Source organism: Venturia canescens, chromosome 9 (assembly GCF_019457755.1).
Source record: "Venturia canescens isolate UGA chromosome 9, ASM1945775v1, whole genome shotgun sequence".
NCBI lineage: Eukaryota > Metazoa > Arthropoda > Insecta > Hymenoptera > Ichneumonidae > Venturia > Venturia canescens.
In genome coordinates, this window is record NC_057429.1 from 1,055,847 (window position 1) to 1,074,196 (window position 18,350).

The window sequence follows — 18,350 nt, forward strand, 5'->3', positions numbered from 1 at the left end:
AATTGAATCGATTCACACAAAAGTGTATCGGTGATCACCAATTTTCATGTTCATGAACGTTCGGAAACGACATCACTCGATTGTAAGTTATGATCTCGATCAGCACATCGGAAAGCGATTGAGAACGAAATGTCAGTGAATCTTGTTAATTTCTATCGATTCACACAAAAGTCAATCCGTGTTCACCAATTTTCATGTTTATGCACGTTCGGAAACGACATAACTCGATTGTAAGTTATGATCTCAAATCGCACGTCAGAAAGCGATTCTGTTCGAAATGTCATAGAATCTTGTTAATTTGTGATGACTTGAACAAAAAGTTTATCGTGATCACCGTTTTTCATGTATACGAACTTTCGGAGACGACATCACTCGATTGTAAGTTATGATCTCGAATCGCACGTCGGAAACCGATTCTGTTCGAATTGTCAGTGAATCTTGATAATTTGTAGCGATTCTCACAAAAGTTTATTTGTGATCACCAATTTTCATATTTGTGAACGTTCAGAAACGACATCGTTCGATTGTCAGTTCCGGTCTCGAATCGCATCTCGGATTGCGATTCTGATAGAAATGTCGGAAAAAATTGTTGATTTGTAACGATTAACAGAAAAGATTATCGCTGATTACCTATTTTCATGTTTATGAAAGATTGGAAACGGTCACCGATAAACGTCACATATCAACAATTTTACAGACATTTAGTATTGCAATCCGAAGGGCTATTTGAGATCTGAACTGGCAATCGAGCGATGAAAACGTTTCCGAACGTTCATAAACATGAAGTTGGTGATCACCAACAAAATTTTTGTTCCATTCATGACAAATTATCAATATTCAATGACATTTCGATTCGAGATCATAAATTACAATCGAGTGATGTCGTTTCCGAACGTTCATAAACGTGCAAATTGGTGATCACCGATACACTTTTGTGTGAATCTATACAATTTAACAACATTCACTGACATTTCGAACAGAACAGCTTTCCGACGTGCGATCCGAGATCATAACTTACAATCGAGTGATGTCATTTCCGAACGTTCATAAACGTGAAAATTGGTCATCACCGATACACTTTTGTGTGAATCGACACAATTTAACAACATTCACTGACATTTCGAACAGAACAGCTTTCCGACGTGCGATTCGAGATCATACCTTACAATCGAGTGATGTCGTTTCCGAACGTTCATGAACATGAAAATTGGTGATCACCTATACACTTTTGTGTGAATCGATACAATTTAACAACATTCACTGACATTTCGAACAGAACAGCTTTCCGACGTGCGATTCGAGATCATACCTTACAATCGAGTGATGTCGTTTCCGAACGTTCATGAACATGAAAATTGGTGATCACCGATACACTTTTGTGTAAATCGATACAATTTAACAACATTCACTGACATTTCGAACAGAACAGCTTTCCAACGTGCGATTCGAGATCATACCTTAGAATTCAGTGATGTCGTTTCCGAACGTTCATAAACATTAAGAACGGTGATCACCGATACACTTTTATGTGAATCGATACAATGTAACAACATTCACTGACATTTCGACTAGCATCGCTTTCCGACGTGCGATTCGAGATCATTACACGTCGGAAAGCGATTCAGAACGAAATGACAGTGAACGTTGTTTATTTGTATCGATTCGCACTAAAGTGTATCGGTGATCACAAATTTTCATGTTTATGAACGTTCGGAAACGACATCACTCGATTGTAGGTTATAATCTCGAATCGCACGTCGGAAAGCTGTTCCGTTCGAAATGTCAGTGAATGTTGATAAAATGTATCGATTCACACAAAAGTGTATCGGTGATCTCCAATTTTCACGTTTATGAACGTTCGGAAACGACATCACTCGATTGTAATGTATTATCTCGATTCGCACATCGGAAAGCTATTCAGAACGAAATGCCAGTGAACCTTGTTAATTTGTATCGATTCGCACAAAAGTGTATCGGTGATCACAAATTTTAATGTTTATGAACGTTCGGAAACGACATCACTCGATTGTAGGTTATAATCTCGAATCGCACGTCGGAAAGCTGTTCTGTTCGAAATGTCAGTGAATGTTGATAAAATGTATCGATTCACACAAAAGTGTATCGGTGATCTCCAATTTTCACGTTTATGAACGGTCGGAAACGACATCACTCGATTGTAAGTTATGATATCGAATCGCACGTCGGAAAGCTGTTCTGTTCGAAATGTCAGTGAATGTTGATAAATTGTATCGATTCACACAAAAGTGTATGGGTGATCACAAATTTTCATGTTTATGAACGTTCGGAAACGACATCACTCGATTGTAATGTATTATCTCGATTCGCACATCGGAAAGCTATTCAGAACGAAATGTCCGTGAACCTTGTTAATTGAATCGATTCACACAAAAGTGTATCGGTGATCACCAATTTTCATGTTCATGAACGTTCGGAAACGACATCACTCGATTGTAAGTTATGATCTCGATCAGCACATCGGAAAGCGATTGAGAACGAAATGTCAGTGAATCTTGTTAATTTCTATCGATTCACACAAAAGTCAATCCGTGTTCACCAATTTTCATGTTTATGCACGTTCGGAAACGACATAACTCGATTGTAAGTTATGATCTCAAATCGCACGTCAGAAAGCGATTCTGTTCGCAATGTCATAGAATCTTGTTAATTTGTGATGACTTGAACAAAAAGTTTATCGTGATCACCGTTTTTCATGTATACGAACTTTCGGAGACGACATCACTCGATTGTAAGTTATGATCTCGAATCGCACGTCGGAAACCGATTCTGTTCGAATTGTCAGTGAATCTTGATAATTTGTAGCGATTCTCACAAAAGTTTATTTGTGATCACCAATTTTCATATTTGTGAACGTTCAGAAACGACATCGTTCGATTGTCAGTTCCGGTCTCGAATCGCATCTCGGATTGCGATTCTGATAGAAATGTCGGAAAAAATTGTTGATTTGTAACGATTAACAGAAAAGATTATCGCTGATTACCTATTTTCATGTTTATGAAAGATTGGAAACGGTCACCGATAAACGTCACATATCAACAATTTTACAGACATTTAGTATTGCAATCCGAAGGGCTATTTGAGATCTGAACTGGCAATCGAGCGATGAAAACGTATCCGAACGTTCATAAACATGAAGTTGGTGATCACCAACAAAATTTTTGTTCCATTCATGACAAATTATCAATATTCAATGACATTTCGATTCGAGATCATAAATTACAATCGAGTGATGTCGTTTCCGAACGTTCATAAACGTGCAAATTGGTGATCACCGATACACTTTTGTGTGAATCTATACAATTTAACAACATTCACTGACATTTCGAACAGAACAGCTTTCCGACGTGCGATCCGAGATCATAACTTACAATCGAGTGATGTCATTTCCGAACTTTCATAAACGTGAAAATTGGTGATCACCGATACACTTTTGTGTGAATCGACACAATTTAACAACATTCACTGACATTTCGAACAGAACAGCTTTCCGACGTGCGATTCGAGATCATACCTTACAATCGAGTGATGTCGTTTCCGAACGTTCATGAACATGAAAATTGGTGATCACCTATACACTTTTGTGTGAATCGACACAAATTAACCAGATTCACTGACATTTCGTTCTGAATCGCTTTCCGATGTGCGAATCGCGATCACAGCTTACAATCGAGTGTTGTCGTTTCCGAACGTTCATAAACATGAAGATCGGTGATCACCGATAGATTTTTGTGAGAATCGCAACAAATCAAGAAGATTCACTGACATTTCGAACAAAATCAGATTCCTACGTGCGATTCGAGATCACACCTTACAATCGAGTGGTGTCGTTTCCGAACGTTCATAAACGTGAAAATTGGTGATCACCGATACACTTTTGTGTGAATCGATACAATTTAACAACATTCACTGACATTTCGAACAGAACAGCCTTCCGACGAGCGATTCGAGGTCATACCTTACAATCGAGTGATGTCGTTTCCGAACGTTCATGAACATGAAAATTGGTGATCACCGATACACTTTTGTGTGAATCGATACAATTTAACAACATTCACTGACATTTCGAACAGAACAGCTTTCCGACGTGCGATTCGAGATCATACCTTACAATCGAGTGATGTCGTTTCCGTACGTTCATGAACATGAAAATTGGTGATCACCGATACACTTTTGTGTGAATCGACACAAATTAAGCAGATTCACTGACATTTCGTTCTGAATCGCTTTCCGATGTGCGAATCGCGATCACAGCTTACAATCGAGTGTTTTTGTTTCCGAACGTTCATAAACATGAAGAACGGTGATCGCCGATAGATTTTTGTGAGAATCGCAACAAATCAAGAAGATTCACTTACATTTCGAACAAAATCAGATTCTCACGTGCGATTCGAGATCATACCTTACAATCGAGTGATGTCGTTTCCGAACGTTCATGAACATGAAAATTGGTGATCACCGGTACACTTTTGTGTGAATCGATACAATTTAACTACATTCACTGACATTTCGAACAGAACAGCTTTCCGACGTGCGATTCGAGATCATACCTTACAATCGAGTGATGTCGTTTCCGAATGTTCCTGAACATGAAAATTGGTGATCACCGATACACTTTCGTGTAAATCGATAAAAATTAACAAGATTCACTGACATTTCGAACTGAACAGCTTTCCGACGTGCGATTCGAGATCATACCTTACGATCGAGTGATGTCGTTTCCGAACGTTCATAAACATGAAGAACGGTGATCACCGATAGATTTTTGCGAGAATCGCAACAAATCAAGAAGATTCACTGACATTTCGAACAAAATCAGATTCCGACGTGCGATTCGAGATCATAACTTACAATCGAGTGATGTCATTTCGGAACGTTCATAAACGTGAAAATTGGTGATCACCGATACACTTTTGTGTGAATCGATACAATTTAACAACATTCACTGACATTTCGAACAGAACAGCCTTCCGACGAGCGATTCGAGATCATACCTTACAATCGAGTGATGTCGTTTCCGAACGTTCATGAACATGAAAATTGGTGATCACCGATACACTTTTGTGTGAATCGATACAATTTAACAACATTCACTGACATTTCGAACAGAACAGCTTTCCGACGTGCGATTCGAGATCATACCTTACAATCGAGTGATGTCGTTTCCGAACGTTCATGAACATGAAAATTGGTGATCACCGATACACTTTTGTGTAAATCGATACAATTTAACAACATTCACTGACATTTCGAACAGAACAGCTTTCCAACGTGCGATTCGAGATCATACCTTAGAATTGAGTGATGTCGTTTCCGAACGTTCATAAACATTAAGAACGGTGATCACCGATACACTTTTATGTGAATCGATACAATTTAACAACATTCACTGACATTTCGACTAGCATCGCTTTCCGACGTGCGATTCGAGATCATTACACGTCGGAAAGCGATTCAGAACGAAATGACAGTGAACGTTGTTAATTTGTATCGATTCGCACTAAAGTGTATCGGTGATCACAAATTTTCATGTTTATGAACGTTCGGAAACGACATCACTCGATTGTAGGTTATAATCTCGAATCGCACGTCGGAAAGCTGTTCTGTTCGAAATGTCAGTGAATGTTGATAAAATGTATCGATTCACACAAAAGTGTATCGGTGATCTCCAATTTTCACGTTTATGAACGTTCGGAAACGACATCACTCGATTGTAATGTATTATCTCGATTCGAACATCGGAAAGCTATTCAGAACGAAATGCCAGTGAACCTTGTTAATTTGTATCGATTCGCACAAAAGTGTATCGGTGATCACAAATTTTAATGTTTATGAACGTTCGGAAACGACATCACTCGATTGTAGGTTATAATCTCGAATCGCACGTCGGAAAGCTGTTCTGTTCGAAATGTCAGTGAATGTTGATAAAATGTATCGATTCACACAAAAGTGTATCGGTGATCTCCAATTTTCACGTTTATGAACGGTCGGAAACGACATCACTCGATTGTAAGTTATGATATCGAATCGCACATCGAAAAGCTGCTCTTTTCGAAATGTCAGTGAATCTTGTTAAACTGTATCGATTCACACAAAAGTGTATCGGTGATCTCCAATTTTCACGTTTATGAACGTTCGGAAAGGACATCACTCGATTGTAATGTATTATCTCGATTCGCACATCGGAAAGCTATTCAGAACGAAATGTCCGTGAACCTTGTTAATTTGTATCGATTCGCACAAAAGTGTATCGGTGATCACAAATTTTCATGTTTATGAACGTTCGGAAACGACATCACTCGATTGTAGGTTATAATCTCGAATCGCACGTCGGAAAGCTGTTCTGTTCGAAATGTCAGTGAATGTTGATAAAATGTATCGATTCACACAAAAGTGTATCGGTGATCTCCAATTTTCACGTTTATGAACGTTCGGAAACGACATCACTCGATGTAATGTATAATCTCGATTCGCACATCGGAAAGCTATTCAGAACGAAATGTCAGTGAACCTTGTTAATTTGTGTCGATTCGCACAAAAGTGTATCGGTGATCACAAATTTTAATGTTTATGAACGTTCCGAAACGACATCACTCGATCAAGAGACTCGGTAGAGTCTCGGGACAAGTACATTGACAGCCCTGTCGTCTGCTGGCCCGAGACTCTCGCCGAGACTATACTTTCTCTGAATAAAACGATTCGCCGTGGTGGGGGTAAAATTGGCATGTGCTTTTATTGAATTACGAAGCTCAGGAGCCATTTAACAACTTGAAAATTGAAGTTTAAGCCAATTGAGTAATTCTCTTTCGATTCCGCCCTAAATCAGCTTGATCGGTAGCGTATTTGCTGAGAAAAAACTTTGCACGGGCTCAAGATTATGCAAAAGTTACCAACACATTCAAGAATTTATGCGTCTGTATTTATAAACACCATCAAAGGCACTTTGATGCTCTCGAGTTTCTGATTCGTTGGATCTGACGACATCCATTTTTAGACGTTGTGATTGGTTGTTGAAATTAGTTGTTGATGATTGGAAATCTGACGTCAACTTCAGAACGTAGCACACAGCGCAGCACAGCTGGTAACAGCAGTCATAAATTCGACCGATATACATATAATATGTACAAACCATGTGTCAGTTTTTGATCGTATGAACAAAGTTTCGACATTACGAAGTGTGTGCGGGATCAATAAAAAAATAATTTTCGTTATCCAAAGAAGTGCATATTACTATTTATTTTGTTATTTGTGATATATTAAACCGGTATTAAAGCGGCCGCGTAAATGTAATCTGTGATGTGTGTATGAAAAAGAATATAAAAAATGCGTGATGCATATATGTCAACGAAACTTTTCAAGATTTCATTATTTCGTTCGATTGGAAATAAGTGTTGACTGAAATAATCCTTCAATTAAACCAGAGTACGAGAAATATTGTCCAGTGCGAATATATTGTCAGTGGCGTGGTTATATATCATGTGTACATAGGTTATATATACGAATAAATAGAACAAAAATACACGCAACTGTTAGAATGATATTAGAAACTTTAATTGAATAAATGTTTTCTAATTTATTTCTTGTGTCGTCATTATTTTTAAACATCCCCATATTTTGCTCGATATTCAGTTTGGCTCTGCCCTCTCTGATCCTTGTTTTCACCCGCTCAGTTTGCAGCGGATCGATTCATATTATTAATTCGTTCCCTAATATGTGTTCTATGATTTTCTACTCTTTCATGATGATTGTGGTAACATGATTCGAGAGGTTTCTAACCATGATCTTGAATTGCACATTTTGTAAATCAGATTTTCAAAAAAAAATCTGGTCTTGGTATAGTGTGTAGTTATTCTTTTCCCATTAGGTCTGTCGAGTGATAAATTTGGAAACTTTTCCAGAAAGCCTTTGGATGCTTTTTTTGCTAATGATATGAAAAGTCGTATCTTAGGAATGAGGTATGCAAACACAAATTTTGATAACAAAACTTATAGAATGACATGTATGTTGAGTATTTCCACTTTGCAAACTACAAATATGGAATTATTATAAAAAAAATTCATTCCGATAAGTCTACTGTTGCTCAGTTTTGGATGCGATCAAATATGATGCCTACCAACATCCCCAGAAACTTACAGAATTGCTGAATGCAATGTGCGCTATGTCATTTTAATGTAACATCATGACTTTTGACAACTTTTCATTATAATGCTGTAGATTCGGATCATTAAAATACTGCAAAAATCTGCAAACTATACAATTTAAATACTGTGCCATTCATTTTACATTTTGACTCTAACTGTAACATCTGTATGAAGTAAAAAATTGATTATAAAAGTCTTCAGTTGCTCATTTATGGATAGATTTGAAATTGCTGTCTTCGAAGCTCATTGCGCACATACATTGAACCGCAGCAGATACCTGCGAACTCTGAAATTTCTGTGGATAAATATATATGCGACGGATCACCCCTTATCTTTGATTATGGTAATATGTAAGGGAACTTGGTTCGGCAAGTTTTTAAGTGTTCCTTTTCAAATAGTATTGAAGTTTGTATGCCTGATATACAGCGAATACTTCCAAACTTTGATATTTCTGTGTTGCAGCATGTGTGCCAATCATTCAAATCATTTACTACAACCGTATCATGTAATCTATAAAATTCATCACAAAAGTCTTCCGCTTTTCTAGATACTTCAATTTTCCTTTTTCTACTCCATTGTGAGTTTTCGAATTTCTAAATTCATTTTTGAATTGTCCTGAAATGGTTTTCCTCCAAAACCAATGCAGGTACCTTAAACGTCTTTGAATTCTGTTGCTTTGTTGAATTAAGTTCGCTTAGTTTTTTTTGCTGCTTTGAGTTCTGGCATAATAAATGTTAGAAGTTTTCGGGTACTTTTTTTCAGCAACTATCAAACTGTGGATAATTGGACCTCAGCGGCCACTTGCAAACTTTGGAAATATATTTCATTGAGGGCATCTCTAGATTCAGAACACAAAAGCGACATTTAAAGTGGGCAAATCTTTTGGATTTTTCGTGTCTTGAATTTGATCTATCTTTCATTTGAATTTTGAAGAAAAGGGATAAATAAAATCTGTTCTATTAAGGAAATCTTTACATCAGTTCTTTCTTGGTATGAAGACTTGGAAAAAATCGCCAAAGGCCAAGGACAGACAGGTGACGAAATATTTTCAGTACAATTTTGACGAAAAATAGATCTTTTGTCGCGGAAACCAACGTGCTGAAATATTTCCAGTACAATTTTGACGAAAAATAGGTCCTTTTTCGTGGAAACCAACGTTATAAGCCGAAAATGATATCTCGGCCCCCAACCCGCTTTCTACCATTCTCTTGGGTTCCCAATAAGCATAGCAAATTAGAGTAGAAGAAAAAAAATAGCCCAACTCCATGGACAGACCTGTGACGGAATATTTTCTGTACAATGTTGACGAGAAATTTGTTGTTGTTCGTGGAAAACAACGTTATAGGCCGAAAATCATATCTCGGCCCGCAACACACTTTTCTCCATGCTCTTGGATTCCAAATAGACGAAACGTATTAGAGTACAAGGAAAAAAATCGCCAAAGTCCAAAGACAGACCTGTGACGAAATATTTCCAGTACAATTTTAACGAAAAATAGATCTTATTTCGTGGAAACCAACGTTATAAGCCGAAAACCATATTATGGCCCATAACACGCATTTCTTCATGCTCTTGGATTCCCAATAGACAAAACATTTTAGAAGACAAGGAGAAAAATCACCAAAGTCCAAGACCAAACCAGTGCCGAAATATTTTCAGTACAATTTTGAAGAAAAATTGGTCTTTTACGTGGAAACCAACATTATAAACCGAAATTCATTTCTCGGGCCTCATCCCGGATTCCTCCATGCTGTTGAGTTTCTAATAGGCATAACATATTAGAGTATAAGGAAAAAAATCGCCAAAGTTCAAGGGCAGACTTGTGACGGAATATTTTCACTACAATTTTTACGAAAAATTGGTCTTTTATGGTGGAAACCAACATTATAAGCCGAACATCATACCTAGGGAAAATAAGATTGGGAAAAGTACATTGATGGTCCCTTATTTGCTGATAATTTCATGAAAAAGATTATCCCATAAAAAATGTTCGTATGAGAATGGAATCTATAAAAATGTACTAAGCAAATAATTCATAGAAATTTATACTAAAATCCTATAACCATCATAACATAAAGGAGGAACTTTTGAGAAAAAAGGCGTGATATCAAACCATAAACTTCCCCTAGGGAAAAAAAGGTTGGGACAAGTACATTGATGGTCTCTTGTTTCTGGATGGCATAGAAAAAAAATTTAGAACCAGGAAAAAAATTCTATAAAAATAATAAACGAAAAATTGAAAAGTTCAAAAAAATTCAACAAAAATAAAAAACAATCGAAAAAATTCTCTAAAGAAAAATAAAAAAATTTCAAAAAAATTCATAAATATTGAAGACATTGAAAAATGTACTATCCAAGTTACATGTAGTATCAAGAGACTCGGTAGAGTCTCGGGACAAGTACATTGACAGCCCTGTCGTCTGCTGGCCCGAGGCTCTCGCCGAGTATACTTTCTCTGAATAAAACGATTCGCCGTGGTGGGGGTAAAATTGGCAAGTGATTTTTTTGAATTACCGAAGTTATGAGTCATCTGAGGCTTTGAAAATCGAACTTTCAGCTAATTAAGAAATTCTCTTTAGATTGCGCCCAAAATCAACACGATCGGTGGCGTAATTGCTGAGAAAAAACTTTGCACGGGCTCAAGATTATGCAAAAGTTACTGACACATCACGAGTTCGACGTATACGTATACGCGTTTTGACGTAGTTAGTAGTAGTAGAGTTGTTGCCTCTACGCATTCTGATTGGCTCAACGATGTCGGCTCCTCCAGCTGCTAGGCCGACCGCGGGTGAGGCTCAAGTGTTAGAAGGCCTAAAATAGCGAACAGGCATTCTGTATATCTATATATGCGTTATACAGAATGCCTGTTCGCCATTTTAGGCCTTCTAACTTTTGAGTCTTACCCCGACCGCGCTCAGACTCCGTTAATATTATATTATATATATATATATAAACCATGTGCCAGTTTTCGATCATCGTATAAACAAACGGAGTTTTGACATTATGGAATGCGTGTGGGATAAATAAAAAAAACTTTCGTCATCTAACGAAGTGCATAGTACTAAAACCTGTGGAATGCTAAACTAAACCGGTATAAAAGCAGTCGCGTAAATGTAGTCTGTGATCTGTCGTGTGTAAAAAAGAATAAAATAAAAATGAAATGCATGTCGACGAAACTTTTTAAGATTTCATTAATTCGTTTGACTGAAAATAAGTTTATCATTTATATCATTTTTGTAAATAGGTTATATGATATCAATACATCGATACGCACATCCGAAACCACCTGAAACTTGTTTTCATACTGAACGTCATTTTGACAGGTGAGGTTATAATCCCCAAAGTGCTGTTGTGCAGACTCTAATTAATAAATGAAAATGGTTAGTGAAAAGTGGTTAATATTTATTTTGTTAAAACTTGTGGTATACTAAACCGGTATAAAAGCGGCCGCGTAAATGTAGACTATGATCTGTGTGTGCTAAAAAATATAAAAAAATGCGCGATGCATATGTCAACGAAACTTTTCAAGATTTCATTATTTCGTTCGATTGGAAATAAGTGTCAACTGAGATAATCTTTCAATTAAACCAGAGTTCGCGGAATATTGTCCAGTGTAAATATATCATCAGTTGCGTGATAACATATCATATGTAATAATGTAGGTCATATATACGAGTTCCCTTTGTATATTGATAGCTGTGTGGTAACGAACCGGCCGGGGTTTGACGTTACGAAGTGCGGGACAAATGTAACAAACGTTCGCATAGTTAGAGAATAATATAAATAAGGCAAATCAGTTTATCAAAAATAGGTCTGGAAGTTGTAAGAAAAAATGTTCGTCAACCTATAACGTCAAATTTTCTATTTGCGACCTGACATATTATGGTTGATATTTAATAAAACAAGAACACACAGAACTGTTAGTATATATAATGTGAGAAACTCCAATCGAATAAATGTTTTCTAATTTATTTCTTGTGTCATCATTATTTTTGAATATTCCCATATTTTGCTTCCTATTGAGTTTGGCTCTGCTCTATCCGATCCTTGTTTTGACTCCATCGGTTTGCAGCGGATGGATACATAGTATTAATTGGTTTCCTAATATGTGTCCTATGATTTTCTAATATTTCTTCATGCTGATTGTGGTAACGTAATTCAAGTGGTTTCCGACTATGATCATCAATCGCACATTTTGTATATCAGATTCTCAAAACAGTTTCTGGTGTTGATATAAGTGTAGTTATACTTTTTCCACCTGGTCTGTCGAGTAATAAATTTTGAAACTTGTTCCAAAAAGTCTTTGGATGTTTTTTTTGCTGATAGTATGAAAAGTTGAATCTTCGGAATGCGGTAGGCAAACACAAATTTTGACAACAATACTTATGAAATAACGTGTATGTTGAGTATTCCTATTCCGCAAACTGCAAATGTGGAATTATTGGTGAAAACATTCATTACGATATGTCTACAGTTGCTCAGTTTTGGATGCGATTGAGTATAATGCCTGCCAACATCATGGAAACCTACAGAATTTCTGAATGTTATGTGCGCTATGTCATTTTAATGTAACATCATGACTTTGAACAACTTTTCACTATAATACTATATAGATTTGGACCATTGAAATACAGCAAAAATCTGCAAACTATAAAATTTATATACTTTGCCATTCATTTTACTTTTTGACTCTCACTGCAACATAAATATGAAGTGAAAAATTCATTAGAAAAGTCTTCAGTTGCTCATTAATGCTTTGAAATTTGATTTGAAATTGCTGTTTTCGAAACTCATTGCGCAGATACATTGAATTGCAGCAGATAGCTGCGAACTTTAAAATTTCTGTGGATAAATATATGTGCTAAGTATCACTTCCTATCTTTAATTATGGTAATATGTAATGGAACTTGATTCAGCAAGTTTTAAAGTGTTTCTTTTCAAATAGTATTGAAGTTTGTATTACTGCGGTATGGAGCGAATACCTTCAAATTTTGATATTTTTGTGTCGCAGCATGTGTGCCAATCATTTTAATTTTTTACTCCAACGTAACATGTAATTTCAAAAATTCATCACAAAAGTTTTCATCTTTATTATTTAACTTAATTTTCCTTTTTCTAAATTCCATGCTAAATTTCTGATTTTCTAAATTTATTTCTAAATTATCCTGAAATGAAATTGTTTTCCTCCACAACCAATGCAGGTACCTTAAACGTCTTTGATTTCCGTTGCTCTGTTGAATTAAGTACGCTCAGTTTTTTTTGCTTCTTTGAGTTCTGACATAGTAAATGTTTCTGAGTGCCTTTTATCTGCAACTATCAAACTGTAGATAATTGGATCTCAGCGGCCACTTGCAAACTTTGGAAATATATTTCATCAGGGGCATGTTTTGGATGACACGAAAACGTCTATATTCCGAATGCAAAAGCGACATTTAAAAATGGCCAATTCTGTTGGATTTGTTGTGTCTTGAATTTGATCTGTTTTCCTCTTTTCCTTTCTTTTTTCTAACGTTATAAGCCGGAAATCATATCTCAGCCCGCAACACGCATTGCTACATGCTCTTGAGTTCCCAATGGACAAAAGATATTAGAAGACATGGGGAAAAATCGCCAAAGTCCAAGAATAGATCTGTGACGAAATATTTCCAGTACAATTTCGACGAAATTTAGGTCTTTTTTCGTGGAAACCAACGTTATAAGCCGAAAATCATATCCCGGCCTCCAACCCGCTTTCGACCGTGCTCTTTGGTTCCTAATTGTCAAAACATATTAGAGTACGAAGAAAAAAATTGCCAAAGTCCAAGGACAGACCTGTGACGAAATATTTTCAGTACAATTTGGAGGAAAATTAGGTCTTTTTTCGTAGAAACCAACGTTATAAGACGAAAATCATAAATAATTCATAGAAATTTAAACTAAAATCCTATAGTCAACTGAACATAAATAAGGAACTTTTGAGAAAAAAGACGTGATATCAAACCATAAACTTCCCCTAGGAAAAAAAAGGTTGGGACAAATACATTGATGGTCCCTCGTTTGCTGATAATTCCATCCATAAAAAAAACTTTAAAAATATTTTCTTTTTAAATTGTCAAAAAAATGATTTTATAAAAAAAAATACAGAACAATTCGAAAAAATTTGCACAAATCTTGAAAAAACATTATCTGTAAAAAAAACTAATCTGTATCTATTTTTTAAAGTGTCAAAAGATTCAAATAACAAGTAAAAAAAAAAACCGAAAAATCGCGCTTGAAATCATTTTGGAAACCGATGCCCCATTCTTCTTATTTGATTCGAACAGCTAAATCAATTGAAAAAAATTCCATCTATTTTACGTGCAGCATTAAAATTTGTTATATCAATTCGAGGCCAAGTATTTTCTAATGAATTGAAAAAAGTTACCACTTGAGTTACATGCAGCACTAAAATTTATGATATCAATCGAAGGACAAGTAATTTATGAGTAACTCCAAATTTCAACATTATGGAATTGTTCCAAGAAGCTTTTAAATCCAAAAAAATCACATGCAAGCTAGTCATTTCTTACTCTATGGTGGCAAAGACTTATAAGAAAATCGATTCTTTTCAGACTTTCAGGAGCTTCTGATATTATTCACAATATTCGACGTCGATTGGATCGATACAAATTATGTTTAAATATGAGTTAAAAGTACTTGTCCGGCCCATCACTTTCCATTAAAATTGTTTATTCAAATAAAAATCAGGGCTTCTCTAGAACTGATCGAGCACAAATATTCATGCAGAGCGAATTTAGAGAGTTATCTTCAAGTAATATTCCCTTAATTGCACTAATTGAATAAGAATGGAAACGAATTGTCCTGTACTATACAAGGGATGTTGTTGTGCATCGATAAATAAAAAACATTTTGCACATTAAATATGTTCAAGCTTCCAAAAATAACTCCCCAGTTGGTATTGGAATGACGGCAATTTTTACTTCTCACTTTTTCCAGCGAACGAATTTCATTCGGTATAACTAACCTATACTATTATTAAGAACATTAAACTAATAATAAATCGCATGTCAATAAATTTTTAACCGGATTCTGCCGTACAATTTCGTTTTTTTATGATTGATTTTTATTTTAATGGAAAGTGATGGGCCGGACAAGTACTTTTAACTCATATTTAAACATAATTTGTATCGATCCAATCGACGTCGAATATTGTGAATAATATCAGAAGCTCCTGAAAGTCTGAAAAGAATCGATTTTCTTATAAGTCTTTGCCACCATAGAGTAAGAAATGACTAGCTTGCATGTGATTTTTTTGGATTTAAAAGCTTCTTGGAACAATTCCATAATGTTGAAATTTGGAGTTACTCATAAATTACTTGTCCTTCGATTGATATCATAAATTTTAGTGCTGCATGTAACTCAAGTGGTAACTTTTTTCAATTCATTAGAAAATACTTGGCCTCGAATTGATATAACAAATTTTAATGCTGCACGTAAAATAGATGGAATTTTTTTCAATTGATTTAGCTGTTCGAATCAAATAAGAAGAATGGGGCATCGGTTTCCAAAATGATTTCAAGCGCGATTTTTCGGTTTTTTTTTTTACTTGTTATTTGAATCTTTTGACACTTTAAAAAATAGATACAGATTAGTTTTTTTTACAGATAATGTTTTTTCAAGATTTGTGCAAATTTTTTCGAATTGTTCTGTATTTTTTTTTATAAAATCATTTTTTTGACAATTTAAAAAGAAAATATTTTTAAAGTTTTTTTTATGGATGGAATTATCAGCAAACGAGGGACCATCAATGTATTTGTCCCAACCTTTTTTTTCCTAGGGGAAGTTTATGGTTTTGTAGGTTATAATCTCGAATCGCACGTCGGAAAGCTGTTCTGTTCGAAATGTCAGTGAATGTTGATAAAATGTATCGATTCACACAAAAGTGTATCGGTGATCTCCAATTTTCACGTTTATGAACGTTCGGAAACGACATCACTCGATTGTAATGTATTATCTCGATTCGCACATCGGAAAGCTATTCAGAACGAAATGTCAGTGAACCTTGTTAATTTGTATCGAATCGCACAAATGTGTATCGGTGATCACAAATTTTCATGTCTATGAACGTTCGGAAACGACATCACTCGATTGTAGGTTATGATCTCGAATCGCACGTCGGAAAGCTGTTCTGTTCGAAATGTCAGTGAATGTTGTTAAACTGTATCGATTCACACAAAAGTGTATCGGTGATCTCCAATTTTCACGTTTATGAACGTTCGGAAACGACATCACTCGATTGTAATGTATTATCTCGATTCGCACATCGGAAAGCTATTCAGAACGAAATGTCAGTGAACCTTGTTAATTTGTGTCGATTCGCACAAAAGTGTATCGGTGCTCACAAATTTTAATGATTATGAACGTTCGGAAACGACATCACTCGATTGTAGGTTATAATCTCGAATCGCACGTCGGAAAGCTGTTCTGTTCGAAATGTCAGTGAATGTTGATAAAATGTATCGATTCACACAAAAGTGTATCGGTGATCTCCAATTTTCACGTTTATGAACGTTCGGAAACGGCATCACTCGATTGTAATGTATTATCTCGATTCGCACATCGGAAAGCTATTCAGAACGAAATGTCAGTGAACCTTGTTAATTTGTATCGAATCGCACAAAAGTGTATCGGTGATCACAAATTTTCATGTCTATGAACGTTCGGAAACGACATCACTCGATTGTAGGTTATGATCTCGAATCGCACGTCGGAAAGCTGTTCTGTTCGAAATGTCAGTGAATGTTGATAAATTGTATCGATTCACACAAAAGTGTATCGGTGATCTCCAATTTTCACGTTTATGAACGTTCGGAAACGACATCACTCGATTGTAATGTATTATCTCGATTCGCACATCGGAAAGCTATTCAGAACGAAATGTCAGTGAACCTTGTTAATTTGTATCGATTCGCACAAAAGTGTATCGGTGATCACAAATTTTAATGTTTATGAACGTTCGGAAACGACATCACTCGATTGTAGGTTATAATCTCGAATCGCACGTCGGAAAGCTGTTCTGTTCGAAATGTCAGTGAATGTTGATAAAATGTATCGATTTACACAAAAGTGTATGGGTGATCACAAATTTTCACGTTTATGAACGTTCGGAAACGACATCACTCGATTGTAATGTATTATCTCGATTCGCACATCGGAAAGCTATTCAGAACGAAATGTCAGTGAACCTTGTTAATTTGTGTCGATTCGCACAAAAGTGTATCGGTGATCACAAATTTTAATGTTTATGAACGTTCGGAAACGACATCACTCGATTGTAGGTTATAATCTCGAATCGCACGTCGGAAAGCTGTTCTGTTCGAAATGTCAGTGAATGTTGATAAAATGTATCGATTCACACAAAAGTGTATCGGTGATCTCCAATTTTCACGTTTATGAACGTTCGGAAACGGCATCACTCGATTGTAATGTATTATCTCGATTCGCACATCGGAAAGCTATTCAGAACGAAATGTCAGTGAACCTTGTTAATTTGTATCGAATCGCACAAAAGTGTATCGGTGATCACAAATTTTCATGTCTATGAACGTTCGGAAACGACATCACTCGATTGTAGGTTATGATCTCGAATCGCACGTCGGAAAGCTGTTCTGTTCGAAATGTCAGTGAATGTTGATAAATTGTATCGATTCACACAAAAGTGTATGGGTGATCACAAATTTTCATGTTTATGAACGTTCGGAAACGACATCACTCGATTGTAATGTATTATCTCGATTCGCACATCGGAAAGCTATTCAGAACGAAATGTCCGTGAACCTTGTTAATTTCCATCGATTCGCACAAAAGTGTATTGGTGATCACAAATTTTCATGTTTATGAACGTTCGGAAACGACATCACTCGATTGTAGGTTATAATCTCGAATCGCACGTCGGAAAGCTGTTCTGTTCGAAATGTCAGTGAATGTTGATAAAATGTATCGATTCACACAAAAGTGTATGGGTGATCACAAATTTTCATGTTTATGAACGTTCGGAAACGACATCACTCGATTGTAATGTATTATCTCGATTCGCACATCGGAAAGCTATTCAGAACGAAATGTCCGTGAACCTTGTTAATTTCCATCGATTCGCACAAAAGTGTATTGGTGATCACAAATTTTCATGTTTAT